The sequence below is a fragment of the Cyanistes caeruleus genome, chromosome 29 (assembly GCF_971803275.1).
Source record: "Cyanistes caeruleus chromosome 29, bCyaCae1.hap1.1, whole genome shotgun sequence".
In the NCBI taxonomy this organism is placed as follows: Eukaryota; Metazoa; Chordata; class Aves; order Passeriformes; family Paridae; genus Cyanistes; species Cyanistes caeruleus.
Genome location: NC_141729.1, coordinates 28167 through 36586, shown reverse-complemented (window position 1 = coordinate 36586; position 8420 = coordinate 28167).

Below are 8420 nucleotides of genomic sequence, written 5' to 3'. Positions count from 1 at the left end.
TGAAAAGATTTAGGGAATTTTGTCGTGTTTTTCTTGAATTTTGTGGGAAACTGTGGTGATTTTATGGGGCGTTTCTGGAATTTGGTTGAGTTTTCAGAAGATTTAGGGAATTTTGTGGGATTTTTGTGGGATGTTCTGAGAAATTGTGGAGATTTTGTGGGACATTCCTGTGAATTGGTAGGGTTTTGAAATGATTTAGGGAATTTTGTTGGCCTTCTCTGGAATTTTGTGGGGATTTTTCTGGAATTCTGTGGGATTCTGAACAGACTTGAAGAGTTTTGAGGAACTTTTAGATTTTGTGGAAACTTGTAGTGGTTTTGTGTGATTTTGGTGGAATTTTGTGGGATATTGAAGAGATTTAGGGAATTTTGTGGCATGTTCCTGGAATTTGGTATGGTTTTAAGGGGATTTAGGGAATTTTGTGGGATTTCTCTTGAATTTTATGGAAACTTGTGTAGATTTTGTGGGATGTTTCTGGATTTTTTTTAAGGTTTTGAGAAGATTTTAGTATTTTTGTGGGATTTTTCTGGAATTTTGTGGGATTCTGAGGAGACTTGAAGAATTTTGAGGAATTTTTTTTAGATTTTGTGGGAATTTGTGGAGATTCTGTGGGATTTTTCTGGAATTTAGTGGGCCTTTTCAAGGACTTTGTGTGGTTTTTGAGGAGACTTGAAGAATTTTGAGGAATTTTTCTGAGATTTTGTGGAAACTTGTGGAGGTTTTGTGAGATTTTTGTGGAATTTAGTGGGATATTGAGGCGATTTAGGGATCTTGAGGGATTTTTCATGTATTTTGTGGGAATTTGTGGAGATTTGGTGGGATTTTTCTAGAATTTGGTCGTGTTTTGAGAAGATTTAGGGAATTTTGTGGGATTTTGTGGGAATCGGTGGAGATTTTGTGACGCATTCTTATCATTTTATTGGTGATTGGGTTGACTGTCCAGATACGTTTTAGGGATGATCCATGGCTGTCATCTTCCCAACTGGGTAATCTTCTTTCACAGTAAAGGTTTTAGATTTAAATGTAGCTTTCGAAATGGCACAAGTCTGCCACCACTCACATTATGGTCCAAGCACAACTTCCTTTCCAGGGTTTTGTTTGGCTCAGAAGCCATCTATGTTTGTTGCTGAATTGATAAGAGCTTTGTAATGTTAGCGTTCAGGAACACACATAACCACGAATGGTTATATGAAGGTGCTTTATTTAAAGAGCTCTGGGTGTCAGGGGTACACATACCCAAATCTGACCCCACTTGGGTTTCGAGTTGAACATATTTTATAATCTATCATTATGCAACTTACATATTAATTATTAAACTTACATTGTTCTATTGTATACATTGTTTTTACCCAAGCATGAATTTCTCGTAATCCCCCCTTAGCCCCCTAACATGGTTCCCCATGTTCTCTAAACAATAATTATATCTAATCACATCTAACAATTGTATCATTTATCATATACTGACTACACAAGTGCAGCTTGACCTGGTCTTTAGCAAGCACAAGGCCTAACGTTTCCAAGGCCTGCTTTTCCCGGGGCTTTCCAAACCTAACTTTTTTCTAAGTCCCCGAATTTTCTAAGATTTTAAGGCCTTTTACTATCATTTCCCCCCTTTGAAAGCATTTTCACTTCACTATAAGTGCAAATGTTTTCACTTGATACAGTCCTTTGTTTCTGAGTTTATACTTGGTGTTCTTCAAATACTCGATTGATGTAAACGTTGTCCTGGATGTTGTCATGAAATGGAGAACTAGAGGATGGTGGGTGTAGATCTCGCGTCAGTGCCTTTATTATCTTCTGGTTCCAGGACGTTTTCTTCTGTATTTCTCTTTTTAAGATGCTGTAAACTAACCAAATTGCTAAAAATACAATTAGTAAAATTATCACATTCTCAATGATAGATTTAATCCATGAATTCACATTCCACCCTAACCCTTTGAAGATTTTACCTAACCAACATGTAGTCAAATCCTTTTGCTCTTCCTGTGCTTCATGCTCTATTTGTTGCAACTGATTGATGTCATGTTCTACATCTGCAGTTACATTTGGGATGTGGATTGCAATCCCATTGCATTGGGATGCAATGATCAATCTGTCCCCCTTAAAAAAAAAGAACTTCACACCCTCCATGTTCTTTCAAAAGTAATAAGTTGTAATTGGACGTTTAATTCTTTAAATCTTTCCCAGGTGACTCTTGCTAGTCTATCTACCTGACCTGTTTCTCTGTTCTGACAGTTTGCTATTTGCTCTAGGGCCCACCCAAATTTCACTCTACTAGAGGGTTCTTGCTAAGTGTCATCTTGATTCTATTCCTATCCTAATCTTTCCTACCTATGCCTGTGTCTTGCCACTGAGTTGATTTTGCCATTGTTAGCATCCGTACCAAGATTAATTTTTGCTTTAGCAATTTTACCAATGCTTCTGCACCTCAATGACATTTGTTATGTTTCATTTGTAGAACTTCTCTCATTATCAAGGGGGTTAACACTATTTGTCTTTGTGCAGTTACATACCATTCTTCTGAATCCTTTTGTGCATTTAGCAAATGTCCCAATTTCTCATCTTTTATTGAATATTTTGGTTTTGGAGACAAATTAAATTGAGAAACATTAGTCTTTAAAGGTATCAATGCCATTGTTGTTTGCACTTCTTGAGCAATCTGTCGGGCTGTCCAGTCTGCTTTTCAATTTCCCTCTACTCAATTCTAATGTTCTGGTTAAGGCAACCAGTTCTGCCCTCTGGGCAGATGTACTTGGTGATAATGCTTTTGCCTCCACTATTGTACTGACTGTTGTTACCGCATATCCAGCGTATCTGGTCCTGTTCTCCACCAAGCTGCTTCCATCTGTGAATAGCTCCAATTCTGGTTGCTCTAGTGGGATGTCTTTTAGGTCTTCCCTTGCCGAATAGGTGCACTCTATTACTTCTACACAGTCATGCTCTAATGGGCCTTCTTCAGTTGTGGTACCCTCATGCTCTAATGGGCCTTCTTCAGTTGTGGTACCTAGGAAAAAAAAGCTGGATTCAAGAGATTAATTGTCTTTAGTGTGAATTCATCCTGCTCAGTCAGGATTACCTGGAATTTCATCATCCTGCTTGGAGATAGCCAATAGCCCCCCTTTTGTTCTAAAACAGTGGTCACCATGTGTGGTACATAGACATCTATATGTCTACCCATCGTGAGTTTCCTGGCTTCTTGGATCAGCATCACAGTGGCTGCAACTGCCCACAGGCATGAAGGCCATCCGGCACTCACGTTGTCAAGTTGTTTGGAGAAGTAGCCTACTGGCCTTTTCCAGCTTCCCAGATGCTGGGTTAGTATTCCCAGAGCTAGGTGTGATCTTTCATGCACAAACAGCTGAAAGTCTTTGGATAAATCAGGCAATCCTAATGCTGGAGCAGTTGTCAATGCTTTCTTCAGCTTGAGGAAGGCCTCCTTCTGTGGTTTGCCCCAGGTAAACAGCTGTGCCTTCTGGGCTTCATACAGGGGTTTTGCAATTAGTCCATAGTCCATGATCCACAGGCGGCACCACCTTGTCATCCCGAGGAAAACTCGCAGCTCATGTAGGTTCTGGGGCTCTGGAATAGCACAAATAGCTTGAATACGATTAGTACCCAGCTTACGTTGCCTTTGTGAGATTTCACACCCCAGGTAAATCACAGTCTGTTGGCCAATTTGTGCCTTTCCTTTAGACACCTTATATCCTCCCATTCCCAGCTAATTTAAAATTTAAATTGTTATCTTTATGCAGGTTGTTTTCTCTTCTGTAGTTGTCAGTGTATCATCAACATACTGTAACAGCAAGTATTGTTTTCTGGTACTTGCCCATTCTCGGTCCAAATTTCCAGCTCCTTCGCCAGCTGGCTTCCAAATAGGGTTGGACTGTTCTTGTATCTTTGTGGGAGTCATGTTCAGGTGAGCTGAGTTTTCCTTCCATTTTCTGGATTTTCCCATTCAGAGGCAAACAGTTTCTTACTTTCTTTGTCAAGGGGTATGCAGAAAAAAAGCATCTTTTAAATCAATTACAGTAAACCACTTCTATTTCTCTTTTACGGATGTTAACAGTGTGCAAGGATTAGCTACCACTGGGTAAATATCTTCAGTTATTCTATTATTGCTCTTAAATCCTGTACTAGTCTGTATTGGTCAATACAAAATTTGGGCTCTAGTGTTAACTACAGAAGTAATAGGTGCATGTTTAGGACCCACTATTGCTATAATCAGTATGTCTCCAGTTTTGTTATTTCTAGTGAGCATTTTAAATAAAACTAACTTCCACCTCTCTGCTCACCCATGAGAGGCAGAGTTACCAGTTTCCCTGATTCTAGAGCTGTTTGGACTCCACTCCCAGAAGCTGAGAAGGAGACTGCTTTGGCTGACAGCCCAGAGCCTGTGGAGGTATGCTGGGTTATACAATGGGGCATTCGATACAATGAACCTGGGACAGTGCCAATTAATGACTACTTTACTCAACTTTTAAGTGATAAGCCACTCATTATATTTTGGAGACCCCTTTCTTTATTTCTAGTGACCACTAATACTGGCAATTAGAGATTTGTTTTCTCTTTTTTTTTTTGGGTTTTCATTAAGAGAACCAATGTATCTATCACCCTTTGCTTTCTCTGATTTTTTCCTTCTGGGATTTTTACAGGTCCATAATTTCAGTTTTCACAGGTAACAGCATCGGTGATTCATAACTAACAATTAATTTTCTTTTGTGTATCATTTGTAAGCAGACAGCTTTCTAAATATTTTTCAGTAGTTGGTTGGGGGTACAAACTATAGCAGTCAAGTCCCCCCTTTCCAAGGGGTTAAGCCCCTCGGCCCAATAAGCTGTATGCTGAGTTAGGGACCATGGGCTGTCTGTATCTTGCTATTAAGAAGACCTCATGTCCCCAGTGCTCATTCGATTCCTGTTCTCTCAACCGAATTTGATCACCTCCAGTGAGACACTCGAAATACGTATTCTGTCTCTGACTCGTGAAGGAGACACCCATACTCCCTTTTTCTTTTCTTTTTTTTCTTTTTCTTCTTTTTTCCCTTTTTTTTTTTTCCCTATTTTTATTTCTATTTTAGTAGTTATATGCAGACCAAGATATTTATCATTGATATAATTATATTCTATTATAATATAGTAGTAATAGTATATTATATTCTATTATAATATAATATATAATATAATATATAATATAATTATATTATAAAATTATATTATCTAATTAAAAATTATATTTTTAATTAGAGGTTTCAAACTAGGACAGCAGTGTTCCCCACAATTTTATCCAAGTTAGCTCTTTTTGTGGGTAAATTTGATTAATGAGAGGGGTTTCCCTCTCTTGTTTCATTTTTTCCCAGTTTAAATTTTGTTTCATGTTGTAAAGAACATACTCTATCAATCACATTTTCCAAATTAAACCAATTACTGAGCATCAACTTTTCCCTCCTGGAGAAGGTCTGGCACTGTGTTTTGCTAACAGAGCATAACATGCATAAAATGCAGTTTTAACTTTTGCACTGCTGTTTTCAGTCATTTTTACAAAAAGAAAAACCACTACATGGAGGTATAAACTTAAACTATACACACACACACAACTTTGCTTCCCTGTATGGGTAAAAAGACCAAATCTGCTTGGAAGGCACTCCTTCAGTGTAAAATTCTCTTTGTCTCTTTGCTACACCAAACAGTCAAAATTGATACACACAACAACAAAAACAATCCAGCCCTTTTGCACTAAGAGATCTTTTGTGAAATTCTGCAGACAGAGCCCTCAAGTGAGTGTGGGGTGCTTTTTACCTCGGCGTGTGCAGTTTGTGGGAAATCCGACTCGCCCCCCTTGCTTTCTAGACACCGCTCACTCTTTTGGGAGTGTCGGGCTAGGTGCGGCTGGAGCAAAACGTCTTTCCCCTAATACAGACTGCACAACAAACCTGCAGCCCCTTCTGTCTGTCAGAAATCCTGTCCATGATGCCAATTTAGATGTCATAATTCGCTAATGCAAGTGGGGCTCATGAGAGGTTTGTTTGATCTCAGAGTGCAAAAAGACACAAAGGGATTTCAGTTTAAATCACAACAATAATGTACCTTTATTTTAGTGCCAACAACAAGGGTTATGCGATAGAGGGGAGAGAGAGAGAGAAATAAGGAAAGCAAAGTAAAGAAAGAGAGAAGAGGTTATAGCTACTAACAGATGAGACGGGATTGCTGGGGTCTTTTTCTGTGGGAGATCTGGCCGAAATTATCTTAGTCTTATGTAATTCTTCTCCAAAGTTACCTTGTTTCCAATGTGCTAATAAGCACCCCAAAGGAGAAGTACCTGGTATGGGAGCATAGCAGCCCAAAACCCTTCTCCATATTATAACTGTAATATACCACAAATGCCGAACCTGCGACGCTTTCGCAGTCGTCTTACGGACGGCGCCTAGGCTTTACCAAGAGGAATTCCTTTAGCCCAACCACGCGCAGCTTTCGCCACGTCTAACTGGCAGGCACCAAAACCAAAGTAAAGCACCTTACCTTTCTCTCCCGGGGACGTTGTGAGCAGCGGAGACGGTCGCGGCTGATGGGCTCCCCGAGAATCCCTTGGTGCCGGCTGGAGCGTGATCGGGTCGCGAGTTTGCTCACCAGCACTCACAAGGTCCCATCTGGGTTGCCAAAATGTTAGCGTTCAGGAACACACATAACCACGAATGGTTATATGAAGGTGCTTTATTTAAAGAGCTCTGGGTGTCAGGGGTACACATACCCAAATCTGACCCCACTTGGGTTTCGAGTTGAACATATTTTATAATCTATCATTATGCAACTTACATAGTAATTATTAAACTTACATTGTTCTATTGTATACATTGTTTTTACCCAAGCATGAATTTCTCGTAATCCCCCCTTGGCCCCCTAACATGGTTCCCCATGTTCTCTAAACAATAATTATATCTAATCACATCTAACAATTGTATCATTTATCATATACTGACTACACAAGTGCAGCTTGACCTGGTCTTTAGCAAGCACAAGGCCTAACGTTTCCAGGGCCTGCTTTTCCCGGGGCTTTCCAAACCTAACTTTTTTCTAAGTCCCCGAATTTTCTAAGATTTTAAGGCCTTTTACTATCAGTAACAGTAAAATATCTTACCCAGCCACTACTTCCACCACTAAAAACCAACCAAACAAAAAGAATAGACATCTTGACTTGTTGTGTAGGTCATGATGTAGAAAATTGGTCAAAGATTATTTCAGGGGGGAAAAAAGGTGTCGTGCTGCTTATGGTAATTTAAAAAACTTACGGACTTCAGTGCTAAAAATTAGAATCTAGGCCTTTGAGGAGATTTATTTGTTCTTGCAATTATCCTTGTTTAATGGAGTTGACTAAGATATTTAAGATGTTTTTTCACTGTATTGCACCAAAGCACTTGAAATAAGCATCTGAAATGTAGTTTTTATGTCTGAACAGACCAGCCTTTTCAAATACTGGCTTCAAAATCCTGACCTGAAAGAATGTGCTTCAGACAAAACCAACCAAGATGAGCTTAACACTTGGATGCTAGGAAAAAACCCCTCAACTAAACAAATCTGTAATCACTTTTTTTAACATGAAAAATAAAACTTGGTTGAAGATTCTGTTACTTAAAGTAGGTGATAGTGTTCAGTAGTGTGAAATCTGACCTTCAATTTTTCATGTCCTTTTCTCTTTTTTTCTGCTATGAAAACCCCTCTAAGTCACACATGTTCATTTGTTACATCATTGATACTTGTGGTACCTACTGCATTAGTTACTGCAAACTAGAATATGATTTGTGGTTTATAGAATCTTTGCCCAGTCCTCAGGAGGTCTCCTGGCAGATCTCTTGTGCCCTCCTGCAAGACATTTTTACTGTTCCTAGAAGCCCAGGAGAAATTCCACTTACACTGTTCTTAATTGGATGTTACAACATCCAATCAACATCTTAATAGATGTTGATTAAAGAAGGAACAACCTAGATAAATTATATTGGGGAAAAATACAGTCTTGGAAGGATTCTTAAAGGTTGCATTGCATTCTGCTTAAGTTGATGGGGCAAGGTTAGATTTGATTTTCATTCAGGTGTTGACTCTGGTTCATGGAAGGGTCACCAGTCTAAATATCACACGGCCTGTCAGCAATGACTTCAGCTGTTGTGTACATTTGTCTTTGTTTATTCAACCCTAAAATATCTAAATCCTCTGAGAAATTGAAGAATGTTATCACATGACTGAGTTTCTTGTCAAACTGAAACACAGAAAAGCATTTAAGATAAATGGGTCTCAGGTTCTGACAGAGGAAGTGGTTTTAAACGATCATGCACATCCATGAAATAGGCAGCAGTGTATCATTAGGTTTAGAGTAGTTACTTAAGTCCACTACAAATAAGATTGTTTTAAAAGGGAAGATTAAATCTGAGCCAC